Below are 19,656 nucleotides of genomic sequence, written 5' to 3'. Positions count from 1 at the left end.
TTGCAATACGTAGTTCATACAAGGTTAGATATTGCCCTTGCAGTTGGTATTGTAGCAAGATTTTTAGCAAAACCAAGAGGAAATCACATGATGGCAATCAAAAGGATCATGAGATACCTAAAAGGCACTGAAGATTATGGATTATGGTACAAATTTGGAGGTAATCTAGATTTGAAAGTGTTTACTAATGTAGATTGGGCATGAAACATTGATGACAGAAAGAGTACAAGTGGAGGTGCATTCTTGTTTGGAATAAGGTTGGTTTCTTGGACAAGTAAAAGGAAAAATTGTACATCCCAATCTACAACAAAAGTAGAGTATGTTGTAGTAGCAATAAAATATTCTAATATTGTTTGGTTCAAACAATTATTGGAAGGAATAAAGGTGGGAATTAAAGAACTAGTTGTTATGTTTTGTGACAATACAAGTGCAATTAACATATCTAAAAATCCAGTGATGCATTAAAAAACCAAGCACATTGCAATAAAGTATCACTTTGTCAAAGAATTGGTACAAGATAAGGATATTAGATTGGAATATGTCCATACAAAAGAACAAATTGCTAACATATTCACCAAGCCTTTATCTAAGGATGCACTCTTGTATCTAAGAGGTAAGTTAGGGGTCATTTCCCTATTTGAAGCTCACTAAAATAAAGTTTTAGTGATGCATCAATATGCATCAAGTTGAAGATCTTTCAGTTGATGCAAAATAATCATGAGAACATTGCATATGAATCAATACCTAAGGTACATTGTTCTTCATTTGGTTTGTGTTGTCTTTGGTATGTATTGTCAAAGAGGGATAGTATACTATCATATCTTTTTGAAATTTGAATTTTTTTGTGAAGAGTTTGATGTTTGAAAAGAAGCTATGTAATTCCTTCACAAAGGGAGATTACTATATTTGAGAAGTTTGTGGAATGAAATCTAAGAGGGAGAAACATTTTGTTAGAAAAAGACTTGTTCTCAAATTTCATTCTACCATGACATGTTGTGTTGCCATCAATGCCAAAGAGGGAGATTTTTGGATACAATTGTACAATTGTGTGTTATCTTTGATGTTACACAAATATCATATCAGTTATCAGATAGAGTCTACCGAGCTTAGTTGGCTAGCAAAGCAAAAGAAAAAGTCTACCAATTTTAGAAGGTTAGCAAAGTGAATTACAGAGTCTACCAACTGTTTCTAGAAGTTACACTGTGAAGATAGTTTCTACCGAGCTCACTCGAATGCTGAAGGATTCTATGGTAGAAGTCAGTTTCTACCAAGCTCACAAGGTCAGCAAAGGAAAATCAGTTCTTACTGAGTTCACTCGGTCTCCAAAGGATTTGTTAGAGTTCACAATGTTTATGAAGCTTCACTTGGTTAACACTAGAAATTATTTCTAGAGTAGTGCTTATCGAGCATGGTTGACCAATGAAGGATTTCATTGTTTTGGAAAATAAAGTTTAATTGTTTCATGTAATGTTTGTAGCTGACTGATGTACTGTTTATTGGTAAATGTAACTTATAAATGAGCCAACTTGACAATTTGTAATGTATAAATAAAAGGTCAAGTTATGAATTCTAAAGTATGAATGAATGAGTGTATGGATGAGTTAATATGCAAGTGAGTTTATTGTGTGAAGAGGAAGTGTGAGCAAATTTTGAAGAAGGATCAGATATCCTTAAGGATTAAAAAAGGTGTATTTGATCAGTGAGGATCTAGTGAAGCAAAAAAAATATTTTTAACAGCAAAGTTCAGTTCCATCTCATTCAAGTCACTCATTATTACTATCTCAAAATTGTAGGAGTGAGTTTTAAATCTGTTAATAGAGTTGGTTTAGCAGCCATTTTTTTAAATCCTCTAATAAGGTGGATAGTTCTACTAAATTGTTCTAAAGTTCTCTAGCAAGGCCACTCCTAGTAGGGTGTTTAAATCCTCTAACATGGTCACACCTAACAGTGTATTTTGTAACCTTTAAAAGGGTTGGCTCCTAATAGGGCTCACTTCAGAAGAATGAAAATTGGTAGCTAGTTATTTGGTGGTTTTTTCGATATTGGGTTTCCATGTTAAACCTAGTGTCTCTTGTGTTGATGTTATTTATTTTATGCATGCATGTTAATAATTGTGAGTGCTTAAAGATCAGTAATAATTTAATACATAGTCCATCTACTGAGTTACGACATTTTTTTGTGTGGCTATCAAGTGACAATAGTAACTAGTTATTTAAGACATGTAAGGGATCTTTGGATTTGTTTTTGTGGTAACTAATTCACGCCCCCCCCCCCCCCCCCCCCCCCCCCCCCACCCCCCTCTCAATTTCTCCATCTATATTTCCAATAGAATGATCATTGGATTCAAGAAATGAATGAAGAATGTGATCAGATTGAGAAGAATGACAAATGGTAATTAGTTCCTAGACCTAAAGACAAGAATGTGATAAGAACCAAATGGGTATTTAGGAATAAGATGAATGAATAGGGAGAAGTTGTGAGAAACAAGAGTAGACTTGTTTGCAAAGGTTATTCATAGCAAGAAAAAATAGACTATGAAGAGACATATTCACCTATAGCAAGAATGGGAGGAGTAAAGATGTTCTTGGAATATGCAGCAAATAAGAAGTTCAAAGTATATCAAATGGATGTCAAATTAGCCTTCCTAAATGGAGAACTAGGAGAAGAAGTATGTATTGAACAACCTAAAGCATTTCCTTTGATAGAGGAAAAGGATACGGTATGCATATTGAAGAAAGATCTATATGGTCTAAAGCAAGCACCTAGAACCTAGTATGCAAGGTTGGACAAACATTTGGCAAAGATTGGATTTGCTAAAAGTATGACAGATAGTAATTTCTATTTAAAAGAAGTAGAAAATGATTTTCTAATAATAGTAACATTTGTTGATGACATTATATTTGGAGGTAATGATGAAAAAAGTGCCAAGTTTTTTGAAGTTTTTCCTAAGATTGTAGATTGTGTAGAATAGTGATGGTATTTTCATTTGACAAGAAATTTATCTAAAAGATTTGTTGAAGAGGTTTGGATTAGAAAGTTATAAACCTATTGGTACACCTATGATATTTCATCACAAGTTATCTAGCAAGGATGAGACACCTACAGTGTAGTAGAATAAGTATAGATAGATATAGTAAATAGAGTTAGGATTGTAGCTAGATTTCAAGCTGATCCTAAGGAGTATCACTATGCAGTAGTCAAAAAGATATTTAGTTGTTTGAAGGGAACATCTAATTATGGAATTTGATATGATAGATCAAGTAATCTCACTCTATGTGAATATACTAATGTGGATTGGACACACAATATGGATGATAAAAAAAGCACCAGTGGTGGGTCTTTCTTTCTTGCATAAAGTTTGGTTTGTTTTCTAAGAAAGAAACAAGATTGTATTTCTCAGAGTATAACTAAGGTAGAGTATGTTACAATAGCAAATAACTGTAATCAAATTATGTGGATGAAGAAACTATTGAAGGATATCAAAATTGAGTTTTCAGAGCTTGTTATCATTTACTATGATAACAAAAGTACAATGAGTATGTCTAAATCTTACATTACATTCTAAGACTAAGCATATATCTATTATAAATCATGTTTTGAGAGAAAAGATAACAGAGAAGGAAATAATATTAGAGTATGTGACTACTAAGGATCATATTGTAGATATACTTACAAATCCTTTGACTAAAGATACATTTGAGTACCTGAGAGGTATGTTATGGGTTATGCCCCTTCCTACTTTAGAGTAGATTATGTAGATAGTGTATTAGTCTAGTGGTATAGAGCACTATTGTTAGACTAGACTAAATGTTGATGCTTCCTATATGGGGGAGTATATGTGATGTGTTGAGTCATTGAGGACTCTTGGTATTTGGTTTTTGGTTTTTGGCCTTTGGTATTGAATAGTGTCTTTGGATACTTGAGCTAATTGAAGAGTTGGAACAAGTATAGTAACAATTGGTATATATAATGCACCCTTAATATTGGTGTATATAGGGTTATGAATAGTCAACTTGTGACTATCTAAATCCTTAATTAATTCATCTTATCATTATTATATTATTATTTAGGTAGCCAAGTTAGCCTAGATGTTATGTAGGGTTGTGTCTATTCAGCCTAAGCATAATTAGGTATATAGAGGAGGCTATGAGTCTTATTTCAACATCATATTGTGAAGTGTGTTTTCATTGGAGATATTTGGAGGTTTCCCTCTTAAAGTGGCCTATTACTCTCATTTACTATTTCATATTATCTCTTCCATTGTGCAAGTTATTCATTACAAGTGGTACCAAAGCATGATCTTGGCACCATAGAATCAAGATTTTCTCTCAACATTGAAGGCAATTTTGGGAAGAGCATAACTTTTAGATTTTAATAATTATTTAAAATGTTTTAAAACGGTTTTTGAAAAATATATTAAAGAATCTATAGTCCAAATTTTAGAGGAATTGGAAATTTTTTGAGGAAATTATTGCATAATTACTATTTCTACACATTTTATTCAGATCTATATCTCTCACAACTTGTTGAATTGGAGTATAGTTTTTATTGGGTTTTTGAATACATAGTAGACGAGCCTATATTTAAAATCTTGGAGAAAGTGAATAAAAAAATTGAAAGTTACTGCAAATTTAGGAAACTTTTCTCTCAAGGCAACAAATTTGCTAATTTTTTGGATTTTTTCTGAGTGAGGGTGTCTTGGCCCTAGTATTGGTAGTTCAAACCAATTTTGGATAAGATGATAAATCTGCTTCTCGTTTCAAAATTAATCACAAAAAGAGATATATTTTGGCATTTTATATTTTTAAATTAATGCAATCTAACAATGCAACTATATGAATTCCTAATTTAACTAAGGGTTAGCAAAAAAAATAAAAAAGATAAGGTAAGGAGAGATGAAAGTAAATAGAATAAAAGAGAAATTCCTAATGGACATAAACCACGATAACAACACATCTACAAGTTAAATCATTGAAAATATCAAGTAGAAAACAAATGAAAGTAGGAGCAACACTTCCTCAAATCCACTGATGCAATTGTCAATGAGAATTTAGTAAAACCAAAATATGTTTCACTTCTCATCAAGTCGCAAGGCCACAGAAAGTATGCTCATGCAAGATGAGAAGTTATGTGGGAACAATAGGGTGATCTCTTCTCCAACTTCGTATGTTAGCAAAATTCATCAACATGTAGAAAAAACCAGAACCAAAATATCACAGAATCAAATCAGCACAACAAAACTATTGGCTCCATTATTACCATGAACAAGAATCTATCAAAAAAATACACTCTAGCAAGAATAACCACACTCAAAATGAGAGCACCAAAATCATATATCATTGCATCAAAATGATTTCCTAGAATACATATTACATTCCTGAATTTATAAGAAATCATCTCCTCAATTTGTGTTGAGAGTGAGAGATCTCTTTATGCAAATATATGCTTCTAGACTAATAAAACAAATATGTTGATGTACAAACTAACTCTCTAAATGGTGCTAAGTAGGATTTCACCCCTATTTATATCAATTGATGGGTGCATGAGCCTTTACATGTCTTAAAACCAAGAATGAAGTAGTAGATAAGAAGAAGGAAGCTATAAGAGGACCTTGAAGTCACTAGAAGCTCTAAAAGTAGAAGCTTGGCCTTCTCTAAATGTTTCTACCAGTTAAACTTTCGTAAGAATACATTTTTGGTGCATGGGAAGCTCTAAATTTGGAACTATAAGTTAATTGTTGGTGCATCTTTGACTTCTTTGAAATTTTCATAACACCTTTGGAATAGTACACCTACACAACAGGTTGAAAAGGTCCAAATTTTTCCCAAGTGTCAAAACTGAATTTCTAGCTTTTGGGTTTTCTTCCCCTTTATACTAGAGCAATGTCTAGATATTTTCTCTTTAATTTCTCTATAATCTCTATCACTTTGGAAAATTTTGGTAAATCTAATGCCTTATATTTATGCCTAACTATTTGCCAATAGTTACTGATATCCATTTAGTTTCAAAAAATTTGTCAAGTCTACCATTAAGTCTCAACAATACCTCTTCAAATTTGAATGCTTGTTGAATATCTTCATCAAATAAAGCATCCTTGAAAGTTATTTAGAATTGTTCAACCACTGCTTTTATTGATTTGAGCTTCATATTTGACTCATCTTCAAAAATCTCAAGGGAAATAGCATCATAATACATATCTGCATCCAAAATTTTCTCTTGAGATTCGCCTTTTAACTTCTAAATATCTTCATGAAGCTCTTCCATAACCCTATTTCTCATAGCTATCTTTACAATCCAATCCTCAAGCTTATCAATCTCATCTATTATATACACTTTCATGAGTGTATGATACCTTTGACCTTTTATTTTTTGGAGTGCTTGAAGGTCTTTTCCCTAGGCATGTACCTCATCCATTAGCCTAAAATCCTAGTCTCCTATAGATACGAGTTTCTCCAAATTATTATCAACATTATGCAACATGTTCAAATTAGCCTATGTTATCTCTACACCCTTCTACTAAAAATTGTCATGCCATTGTTGACATGGCCTAAAAAATGAATCAACTTGGACATTCCCCTTACCTCTCCTTTCTAATGCCACAACAAGAGTAACCTTTGGGTGGTCTTAATCCAATTGACCTAAAATTTCATGCAGACATCCTCTTAGTAGCTCATTTTCTTTGTGTAGCTTTATCAATTCATTCTCATTATTATCAAAATGCCTGAACATCTCCCTGACACCTATAGTGATCATTACTTTAGTTGTATCTACTATGGGCTTTCCTAATAGGACTTCTATAATCTAATAGTCCTTAAGAGTCAAATATTTGGTTTCAGCATTTGGAGGAGGAATGGCTATGTGAGCAAGTAGGATCTAATCTCTATTCTTCATTATGAAGTTTAATTGTTGTGCATCACTAGTAGGTGGCTTCAACCTCTTAATGGATTCTAATAGCGCATCCATACTCACCTCTTCATTCATTTTTAGTTGTCACATTTTTTGGACCATAACTTTTCCTAATAGGACTTCTATAATCTAATAGTCCTTAGGAGTCAAATCTTTGGTTTCAACATTTGGAGGATGAATGGCTATGTGAGCAAGGAGGTTCTAATCTCTATTCTTCATTATGAAGTTTAATTGTTGTGCATCACTAGTAGGTGGCTTCAACCTCTTAATGGATTCTAATAGTGCATCCATACTCACCTCTTCATTCATTTTTAGTTGTCACTTTTTTTGGACCATAACTTCCCTCTTCAACTAGGTTGGTGTAGTACCCATAAGAGACACATATTTGGTTGAAGAGGAGGTTTTCCCAATAGGCCTTTTTCCCTTATCACTCCTTTCTATGGTCTTCTCCTTCTATGAGAGATCTAAATTTGGTATCCTCACATCTATAGTATCGATAGTCCTTGCCTCCATATCCTAAGAAGTTTTTTGAGGCTCTTCAATTATCTATCCTTCCTCTGATACTTCATCAATTGGCCTTTGCTCGAGCTCCTCTTCATACATCTCTCTCTCTTCTTCAGTGATGGGGGGGAGGGAAGTGGCTAATCCTTTGTCCAAAAATGAAAAATCTTGAAATGATGGTGGTGAGGTACCCAAAGATCCATGTGCTAGAGGTGGCATTTAATTCCAATCCTCTCCCAAAGGTTGGTTCATGGATGTATCTCATATTTTATCATGCACCATTTTAGTCCCTACTAGCATAAAGTTGAAATTAGATATGTTGAAAATATTTGTTCCTTCCTCTTCTTATTGATATATTCACTATTGTTTCTCATCCTTTGGAGTTGTAACCTTGATAGGTTGCCTAGGAATAGATGGTAGCATGATGGTGGAGCTCCTCCTTCTCTCTTCTTGGGCATCTCTTCCAATCATGTCCTTTGAATCAATGGGAGATTTTCTTCTTCATCTTCTTCATCCTCTCCATCCTCTTCAAGGATGGTTTCTAGGACTAGAGGAATAGGTATAACCTTTCTTTGTATCTTCTACCTCCTAGTCCTTCTTATAGTAGGTCTAGCTCTAGCTTTCTTAGCAAGTGAAGGAGAGGCTTGTTCCTCTTGTACAGGTGGGGATACCTCATGTGCTTCCTATTCTAGTGGAGGCACTTGTGGAATATCCTAAGTTTGAGCTTCTTGTTCATTTTGAGGCTCTTGGTTCTCAGGTGCTTGAGCTACCTTTTGAGGTTGAGGTTCTTTAGCTTGCTTTAGAGAAGTTATTTTCCTCTTATTCTTCCCTTTGTCATCTCTAAAGCAACCAACTTACCAATCATTCTTATTTATCATTTTTTTCCTAACTGGAGATTACGCAGGGAAAGTTGGTACTTTTACTTTCGCACCTTTACCCTTAATTGGGTGTATTGTAGCCTGAAAGATAACAGTCCAAGGAACTGGGTCTAGCTTAAAGGGTTTCTTGATCCAGTCCTTTGTCAATTGGATTATATGTCTCATCCTATGATTAATATCTACATTCTCTTCCATGTCAACCTCTGCATTCATGATTGGCCTATCAAATATCTTGTAATGATTGTACAAGGGATCCAAAAACTCTTGAGTGCCATGTTGGACAACCTTAAGTGGGATCTATATCTTCAATGTGCTACCCACCAGATATAGATTTATCCTACAATAATCCCTAATTTAGATATCATAGTCATCTATCACATTTTCTAATGATCTTCTACTACATTTTCATGAACAAATTCTTTCCTTGCCAAAAGTTGAACACTGCCAGTATTATTCAAAAATGAACGAGGAGAGTTGTAATCTTGCAAGGGATATTGATCCCATTCTACATCAAAGGTCATGATATCCTATTTTCTCTCAACTTCAAATGGACCTATAGTGATGGGCCATAGGAAGGTCTTCTTATTTTGTTTCCTCACTCTATCATATGCAAATGTAAGTTGTCTTGCAATCTCAAGTAAAACGAGCCTATTGGATAGATATCTCAAGAGTTTCTTCATATTCACAGTTGTGCCCACTACCCTTAGGTAGGTGCATGATTTGAACTAGATGTAATAGGCACCCATCTCTGTAACCTTTGTTGCTACATCTACTGACATCCTCTTTGCATAATCAACCTTAATGAAATGGATGATTGTAAAATTGAAAGCATTATTAACTATTATGTATTCTTTTCTTTGATCCTAGAGCTTCTTCTTTACTAGTTGGGGGTATACCACATAAGGCTAGGCATTAGCATCTTTCATGCATCATTCTTATACAATCCTAGATAGTCAATTTTCCTTCCCAATAGTAAATATACCAATTATTATGTCATGTAAAACTTGGGGTTGGCTTTGACTCCTACCAACTTCTTATCTAAGTTTTCACTTAGTATTATGGCCCAATCAATTGGTATTTTCATTTTTCTAATGGTCTTGATGAAATCTACCGTCCAAATATTCAAGTTCTCAACTGTCGTTAAATGCATAACCCTACTCATAAGCATAATGGAGTATTTTATGTCATCCTTCATGTATGCTCTAGTCATAGCTATGTTGCTTTCTCTTTGTCCCACTGGTGTTCTATCAAGCAAGAATAATGATTGTATTATCTCTTTAGCTTCCTTTTTATTTTTCCTATACCATCTTTCAGCTTGATGATGAGTAATTTTCACATATTGATCCACTCTCAGAAGATGGAAGACTTTCTCAATGTTCCTTAGTCTTAAATTCAGGACTATCTCCCTTGTTATACTCTTCACAACTCTTTCTTGTGACACATAATTCTCTACCAAGGCCATGATAAGCTTTGAAGATTGCATTGATGTGGGATGTGAGGCCACATTAACCAAGCCTAATTTGATAAGTTCTAAGACCATCAAGGACCTCTCCTTAGGCTTATTGCAAAGTAACAAGAATGAGTCCCAATGTATATGTCCCAACTCAGTATCTCTAACCTCCAAATGTGCATCCTAAAAGTGTGATTTCTTTAGTACACCATGAAACTTGAAAATAAATGGTTTTGGAGCCATCTTCTCCCCAATTGAGGATGATGAGGAAGCTATTTTATTTGCACAAAACATGCACACATTATCCTAGAGGGGTGAAAATTAAACCCTAAAGAAACCCTAATTGCTAAAAAAGCTAACCCAGAACCCTAAAAGCCTCAAAAAACTAGTCAAATCCCCATTTTAACATTGTTTATGTAGTTTAGCACACCTTGCACACCTTGATAGGTGAGATAGGTGTTCTAGATAACCCTTAAAAAGTTATTAAGTGCATAGTGGAACACCTACATAGGTGAACACCCTTGCAGAGTGCACACATGCACATATATGCTACTGCACACATGCTAGATTTCATGCGCTAATGAGTTTTGATTACTTTACCAAGGTAAGGGTTGGAAATGGTGTGCATGTGTGCACCATTTCCCTTGGTTAAGTTAGGTGTAGTATTTATGTCTTGTTTAACATGAATGAATGTGTGGACGTAGGCACCTTGGATAGGTGCACAGGTGCACACCTCTCTTTTGTTAACTTTAGTGTTTTGGTGTGTGTAGGTAGGTAGAGTTTTTACACCTCTATGGGTGTAGAGGTGTGCTCATGGAGGCTTGAAGGAAAATAATAAGTGAAGGTGAAGCGTGAGGGCCTCAATTATTTATAGACCTGGGGTCATGTACACTCTTTTGATGTGTGCACCTATGCATGTGCGCAAGTGTGCACCTACAAAGTAAAGCACATGCACACTAGTGCATTTAGTACACTAGTGGATGTAGTAGAGGTACACCTATGTGCTAGGTGTTCTAGTGCAATCCTTCATTTATAAATCACCTTTGTTTTCAATTTCCTCAAAATTTGACACATGGGTTTCTCAGGAAGAGGACCAAGTAGGACCTAGATTCTAGGTAGAGCTCTAAAAATGACTCAAGCCTTGGACTAGGGGTTTGAAAAAAGAAATACTAGGGGGTCCCCATTTATAGGAGCAATGGGGCATGTGTCTTTAAACCACCAAAAATAGTGGTGTGCTAGTGCACTAAATGCACTAGTGCACTCCTTTACTTATAAATCACCTTTATTTTCAATTTCCTCAAACTCTGACACATGGGTTTCTCAAACAGAGGACCAAGTAGGACCTAGACTCTAGGTAGAGCCCTAAAAATGACTCAAACCCTAGACTAGGGGTATTAAAAAATAAAATAAAAATACTAAGGGTGGGTTTGTAGGAGAAATGAGGTGTGCATTGTGAAACCACAACACATATCATGATCATTTTATACAAAAGAACTCCAAGCACAATATAGCAATAGTGTGATAGAAAATTTCTTTAGCCAACTTGCAAAGCTTCATCAAATAGGATCAGTTAAGGATTATATTAAAAAAATTCAAAATATATCCTTAAGATTGGATATGATAACAGTGAAGAACTTGAATGATTTATTCTTGGGTGGTCTCAAAGATCACAATCAACATGAGGTAGGAATGTGTAGTCCTAGCTCAGTAAATGAGTCTTTTGTATTGGCATGTAGGTTAGATGAGAAGTTCTTGATTCCTATAAGAAAGGGGCTAATGTGACAAGAGAAGAAGGATATTCAACTCCTCTTCCTCAACCTACTCTGTTGACTCCACAACAAATTGAGGAGAAAAGAGAAAAAGGTTTGTGTTTCAATTGTGATAGAAAATATAGTCAAGGAAATAAATGTAGTAAAAAGAAATTTTTCTATATTGAAGGTCCAAGTGAGGAAGAAGAGGATGGACCCATAGCAGAGGAGGATAGGGAGTTAGGTGAAGAATTACATGATTCTCGAAAAATCATTTTTGTCATGCACTTTTAGGTTTCAGTTCACCATAAACTCTCAAGGTAGTGGGTTTCTTAAAGAAGCAAAAAATAACAGTGTTGATTAACTTAGGTGATACTCATAATTTCATGAAAAAAAAGTTGGCAACTCTTCTAAATTGTTTTATATATCTAGCTTTGGAGTTTCAGGTTTTGATTGTATATGGGGGTATATTTAGTTTTTTAGGTAATTATCATAGCATCAAATTATCCATGTGAGATTATCAACTTGATACCCCAATGCATGTGATATTCATGGGTACAAAAGATATTGTTTTGGCAATACGATGGCTTACTACATTGGGAACAATTAAGATGGACCTCCAAGAAGTATTGCTAATATTTCAATCAAAATGAAAGGTAGTGGAGCTAAGGGGGTTGAAGGAAAAAACTCCATAGATTGTCAGCTCGCATCAAATGAAAAACTTTCTTAAGAAAGGAGTGGATGGATTTTTGGCCTAGCTATGTGCATTAGAAGTCTCTCATTATAATTTTCTTACTCATCTAGATTTACAAGAAATATTTCATCATCACTCAATAATTCTTTGAGATATGCCTAAAGGACTTCCTCTAAGAGGGATCATGACCATGCCATACAACTAGTTCTAGGGAGCCAACCACCAATTATAAAGCCTTATAGGTACCCACAGATACAAAAAAGTGAGATAGAATTTTTTTTTGAGGAAATGCTAGAAGTAGGAATTATTAGGCATAGCCAAAGTCTATGGTAATGGTGTTTAAGAAGGATGAAACTTGGCACATGTGTCTAGATTATAGAGTTCTCAACAAGTACACAATTAAAGATAAGTTTCCTATTCCAATCATTGATGATTTTCTAGATGAATTAAATGTAGCTATGCATTTTACCAAGTTAGATCTTAGATTGGGTTATCACCAAATTTGAATTAAGGAGATAGATATTTGTAAGATTACATTTCAAACTCATGAGGGTCATTCTAATTTTTTGGTGATTCCATTTGATCTTACCAATGCACCATCTACATTCAAAAGTTTGATGAATTCCATTTTTAAGAAGTTCTTCAAAAAGTTTGTGTTAGTGTTTTTTGACAATATATTTATTTATAGGAAAACTTGGGAAGAACATTTGCAGAATGTAGATCAAACATTATAATTACTTGAAGATCATTAACTCTATGCTAAGCCATCCAAGTGTTTTGTTGGTCTTAAGGAGGTCAAGTATTTGGGACACATAGTCTCACATGAAGGAGTAAAGGTGGACCCCAAAAAAATTAAGGAAATCATGCAATGGTGTATTGCAAAAACTATTAAGAAGCTTAGGGGTAACTTGGGATTGACAGGTACTATAGAAGTATTGTGAAGAATTATGGCCATATGGTAGCACCCCTCACCACTCTATTGACTAAGGATTCTTTTTACTAGAATGAATTTACTAATGTAGCATTTAAGAAATTGAAGAAGGATATGTTTACAACTCCATTGCTTTCCACTCCAAACTTCACTAAGGAACTCATTGTGGAATGTGATGCTTCTGGAAACGGGATAGGAGCAATCCTTACACAAGAAGGCTAGCCAATTACTTTTGAGATTTTTTAATTAAAAGGTAAAAATCAACTCAAACCTATCTATGAGAAGGAAATGCTAGCAATCCTTCCCCCAATTAAACAATGGAGGCCTTATTTAATGGGTCAACACTTCAAGGTTAAGACTAATCATGATATCCTAAACTATTTTTTGGAGCAAAGACTATCTTTAGTAGAGCAACAAAAATGGGTCACTAAGATGTTGGGATATGACTTTGAAATTATATACAAGAAAGGAAAGAAAAATATTCTGGTCGTTGCACTTTCTAAGGAGGATAAAAAAGATGAAACCTTATTGTGTGACCTTTCAATATTGCAAGAAAGTTGGGTAGTAGAAGCCAAAGTAGAGTGGAAAAATGATGTTGCAACAAGTAATGTCATCTAGCAATTAATATGTGGTCCTATTAGTTTGGATAAGTTTTTTCTAAAGGGGGATATTCTTTGGTATAAAGAGCGCTTATATCTCTGCAAGAATTCCACCCTTAAACACAAGATTCTCATAGAGCTACATGAGTCCCTAATTGGGGGTCATTTAATATTTTTGAATACATATCATTGGGTTAAGAAATATTTCTTTTAGGAAGGGCTAAAAGCTGATGTTCAAATTTTTTTCGTTGAATGTTTGGTTTGTTAAAGAAATAATGGGGAAACAATTGGGAGACTAGGTCTCTTGCATCCTTTATCTATTCCTAGCCAGTGTTGGGAAGAGGTATCCATGGAATTCATCATAGGGCTTCCCAAATCTAAAAGTCATAATTTAATCATGGTAGTAGTTGATTGCCTCACTATATATGCACATTTCATTGCATTATCACATCCGTTTACAATAAGTATAGTGGAAAATGTTTTCTTGGAGAATATCCAAAAGATACATGGTACACCAAAGGTTACTATTAGTGATGGCGATCTTATCTTTACTAGTCACTTTGGAAAGATTTATTCTCAGGTTTGGGTACTCAACTAATTCATAGTTCTTCATACCATCCTCAATCAAATGGGGAAAATGAGGTTTTTAATAAATGTTTGGAAGGATATCTATGTTGTTTCACTTCAGAGAAACAATCTCAATGGGTAGACTAGCTACCTCTTGTAGAATGGTGGTATAATAGTTCTTTTCATAGCTCATAAAAAATATCTCCATTTTTGGCACTTTATGGATATCATCCTCTTTCCATCACATCATCATTAAAGGTGTCACCAAGAGTTTAGGTAGTAGAGGACCACTTGCTTCATCAACAACATGTACTTTTAGGGCTCAAGGAGAAATTACCTATGGCACAAAATTGAATGAAACAATGGGAAAACCAACATCGTAGTGAAATAAATTTTGAAGTTGGGGATTGAGTACTCTTGAGATTGCAACCTTATAAAAAAATATCAATGAATCAACAAAAAAAAGAATAATAAGTTGTCTTTGTGATATTATGGACCATACCAAATCATCCAAAAGATTGGTAGTGTTGCCTACAAGCTAGATTTTCCAACGACAACAAAGATACATGTATTTTTTCATCTTTCTTGTTTGAAGAAAGTAATTGGGAAGTGTTGAGAATAGATTGAAGAAGACTATTAAAGAGGGAGACTGTTGAGAACATATTGAAGAAATATGATCAATATGCTTCAATTATTATTTTGTCACTGATGTCAAACCTTTTATTTGATGGTAAGACAAATGCTTATATGATTTAAGTACTATCACTTATTTGATTGATGAAGAGGATTTGATCAAAAGATGTAACAATAGCACCTAGAGGAAAGGTTGAGTTTTGATTATGTAAAGAAGTATAAGAATCAGTTAAGACAATGATACCATAATGCATTGATAATCGACTTAAAATTACAAAGGCTAGTTATACTAAGAAAGTTTAGAAGAACAAGTTACACAAAGTTTGTCTACAAAGCTTGACCAAGTGTATAGTAGGTGTCGAAAAAAGTTAGAGAAAGTCAAGTATAAAATTAGTTTGAGCCCAGTAAAAGTTTATTCTAGTGTATGCCGAGCAAAATAGTGGATGTCAAGTAAAGTTTAGTTGATACTAAGCACTAGTAAAATTTAGTTCATGCCGAGTGTTTTTATAGAGGATGTCGAGCAACATAGTCTATGTTAAGCATTAGAAGCTAGATAATGTCGAGTAGCTAGATTATTTGAAAGATCATGAATTTGATGGATCTAAGCTAACAAGTTTGTTTTCTTGGATTGTGTGAACCAGGTGGAAGATAAGATTGATGAGCTGGTGGTACAAAATTCAAGGTGAACTATTTTTAGGAAAATTCAAGGAGGATTGAAGGATAAGTTTCTAGAAGAGATATGGAATGAGGGGTAGATTCATTTTATCCTACCTAATCCATCATAACCCTAAATTAGATGATGGAGAATGAGCGGAAAAAGATCTTAATTTCATATTTATAGGAATGGCTAGTCATAAGAAAAGGTTGTCATGTGTGAGAACCTAAGGAACACAAGGAGTCAAGGGTTTTGCTTCATCAAGTGACCTAAGAGAAGAGTCTACAATGGCATGTTAAGCAAGAAGGCTTAAGGGTATAAATGCTTGAAGGGTGAACAAGCTAGCAGAGCTAAAATGTTTGAAAGCCAAATAGAATAGAAGACTGAAATAGAATCTATAATTTGCAATTGGAGTTGTAAGTTGTTATCAAATCAAGGATTACTGCTACTCTCTAATAATTGTATCAATCTAGGATAAATCTTTAGGATTAAGATTGACCTAATAGTCATTTGTAAATCCTTTTACCGAGTGACATTCCAAGTGAATGGTCTAAAGTCCTCTAACAAGCCTCACTCCTAATAGGGTGATTAAAATCCTTTAACATGGTCACATTTAACAATGTGTATTGTAACCTTTAGTAGGGTTAGACTTTCATAGGGCATCACTTTAGAAGAGTGGAAAAGAGTAGCATGTTATTTGTGGTTTTTACCAAATTGGGTTTCCACATAAATCATTGTGTCAAATGTATTGATGAATATGTTATGTTTCGTAATTACATTTCTACAAGTTGATTTAATAGTAACCTACAAGTTTTAAGTGATTGCATAATCTTATGAATTCATTCATGATGATAAATGTTTTATGGGTTCACTAAGATATGAAAAGTTTTATTAAGATATCTAGACCTTAGATAATTGATTCACCCCCAACCCTACTCTTAGTTATTCTAAAAGTATTCCAACAATTGGTATTAGAGCCATCTTCTTAAGAGGACTTGTTTGAAGGTACAAGAAGTTTAAAGATCAAGATGTCAAAAAGAGAAGTACCCAAGCTTAACAAAGATAACTTTCTTGTATGGAAAATTTTGATGAAGCTACAGCTTGGAGGACTTGGAGATCATGCACAATCTACCTTTACTACTGAGCATGTTGATCTTGCTAGTGCCCCAACTGCCGACGATATGAAAAAGAAGAAAAAACATAACCAGACAATGCTAATGATTTCCTCTACCCTAAGTTATGTTGAATTTGATGATATCAAAGGTCTTGATAGTGAAAATAAAATGTGGGATGCCTTAACCACCATCTATGGAGGAGACATTAATGTCCTAATAGCCAAAGTTTAAAATCTCATAGGTAAGCTTGATGATATGAGAATGGAAGAAGGTGAAAATATTACCCAATATGTTGCAAGGATAAAAAGAAGTTGTTAATGCAATAAGAGGAGCTAATGGAAAATTAGATGATGATATTGTACTAATCAAAATTTTAAGGACATTATTGCATATATATGCTATTAGATTTTCTACAATTCAAGAACAAAGATGTATACTAGGGAATAATCTATCACTTGAAGGTTTGGTAGGTAGACTCACTACTTTTGAGCTATCACACTTTGATAATTACAACCCTAAAAAATATTGAATCTTCTCTCAAAGATAAGGTGTTATTCAGGGAACCTAATGAGAAGAAGAAGAAAAAAAAGATAAAGTGTGTGTCTAATGATAGTGATATAGATGAGGAGGATGTAGAACAACTTGAAGCACTACTGACAAGAAGATTCCAAAAAGGTAAAGGTAAGATCAAAGGTAAATTACCTATCATTTGTTTCAATTGAAATAAGGTTGGTCATATTACTGCTAGATGCCTAGAGAAGAAAAACTACAGAGGTGGTGACAAGTACAAAAGTAGGAGAGATGAACTGAGCAAGGACTACAAAGACAAAGGAAAAAAGTCTTGCTATGTTCCTGAAGAGGAAACAAAAGATGAATCTGATGAACATGATGATGAAGTGGTGTATGTTTTAGTGAAGGATGAATCTAATGAAGATGAGGCAACTACACTTGTGACTTGTGTGAACAAGAGTGACAGATGGATCATTGATAGTGGGTATTCACATCACATGACTGGAGACAAAAGTAAGTTCAATACTCTGAATTGTTATGATGGAAATAGTGTAAGATTTGGTAATAATGTACCATGTTTGATAAAAGGAAAAGGTTATAGAAAACTCATAGATAAGATTCTATGTGAAAATGCTTACTATGTTGAAGGACTTAATTATAATATCTTGAGTGTGTCACAACTGAATAATTTAGGATGCAAGGTTGAGTCTGAAAAAGAAATTGCTAAGATACATAATGAAAATGGAAAATTGATTGGAAAGAGTGATCAAACTAGGAGTAATCTATTCTATCTTGATATAGAGGATGCTACTTGTCTAGCTATAAAATTTGATGATGTGTGGTTGTGGCACAAAAGGTTATGTCATGTCAATTTTGATAACCTACTTAGTATTAGTAACATGAGAAAAGTTAGAGGTTTGCCTAAGTTGAAGAAGCTTGATAATATAATGTGCAAATAATTTTAGTTAGGTAAGATGGTGAAGTCAACTTTTAGAGTAAAACTCATACCTCTAAAGGAATACTAGAGATTATTCATACTAACTTGTGTGGACAAATTGAAGTACAAAGCTACAAAGGAGATAAGTATATTATGTTGTTTGTTGATGACTATTCTAGAATGATCATAGTTATGTTTCTAAAATAGAAATTTGATGCTTCCCAAATGTTTAAGTGGTACTTAGCAAGAGTTGAGAAGGAAATAGGTAAAATTTTGAAGTGTTTAAGATCTCACAGAGAGGAGAATTTACATCAAATGAGTTTGAGATGTTCTATAATGTCAAAGGAATTAAAAGATAAACATCCACCCATAGAACCCCTCCACAAAATAGAATAGTTGAAAGGAGGAAAAAATCTATAATGGATTATGCTAGAAAACTCATGATCGAGAAAAATATTGCTTTGAAATACTAGAGAGAAGTTGTAAGTATAGCTGTCGATACCTTGAACTATGTACAAGTCAAGAAAGGTACTCATTCAACACCTTTTGAACTATGGTATGGATACTCACCCAATGTAAAATACTTTAAGGTGTTTGGAAGAAAATGTTACATTCTTAAAGTCTTTAAGAATGGTAAACTATATGCAAAAGGTGAAGAAGGTATATTCCTAGGATATTTCACAAGAAATAAAGCTTATAAGTGTTTAAATACTAACACTAACAAAGTTGTGGGAAGTGCTAATGAAAATTTTGATGAATATACAAAAGTACATGAGCTTGAACCCATGAAAGAACCAAAAGAATACAAATCATTTGTATACTCTTATGAAGTTATGCCTACTAAAGAAGATGCTACAAATCAAGCTACAAACCAACAACAAGTTTTAGTGATTGTCAAGTTGAATTTAGGAACCAAGCTACACTCAAATGCCTAGTTATAGAATGAAGACGAAGCATATTTTGATTCTAAGAATAGTGTACATGAAAGAGATACTAAGCTATCTGACAGAGATGTACAAAATGACTCTGAAGTTGAAAGAAAAAATGAAGAAACTAGATCAAAACCAAGATTGTCTAAATATGTCAAGAGACATCATCCTACTACATAGATTATTGGAGATAAAGATGCTAGACAAATGAAAATAAACATACTAAGAAATGATACATTTTTACTGAGCATGAAAGAACCCAAATCAGTAAGAGATGCATTAGAAGATGTAGACTAGAGTAAAGCCATGGAAGAAGAGATGGAAAAAATTGAGAAAAACAAAACATGGACTCTAGTTCCTAGACCAGAAGATAAAAATGTGATTTGCACCAAGTTATATTTAGAAACAAGCTAGATGAAAATGGTGAAGTCACAAGGAACAAGGGAAGATTAATTTTCACACAAGAAGAAGGAATTAACTATGGAGAGACATTTTCTCCCATTGCTAGATTGGAAGGAGTAAGAACTTTACTTTCTTATTCTGCATACAAAGGTTTCAAAGTTTATCAAATAGATGTTAAATCTACATTTATAAATGGCATAT

This window comes from Cupressus sempervirens, chromosome 1 (genome assembly GCF_028749045.1).
Source record: "Cupressus sempervirens isolate cs-2001-9-10 chromosome 1, ASM2874904v1, whole genome shotgun sequence".
NCBI classification, from domain to species: Eukaryota; Viridiplantae; Streptophyta; class Pinopsida; order Cupressales; family Cupressaceae; genus Cupressus; species Cupressus sempervirens.
The sequence above is the reverse complement of the archived record's forward strand: the minus strand, read 5'-3'. Positions refer to the sequence as shown.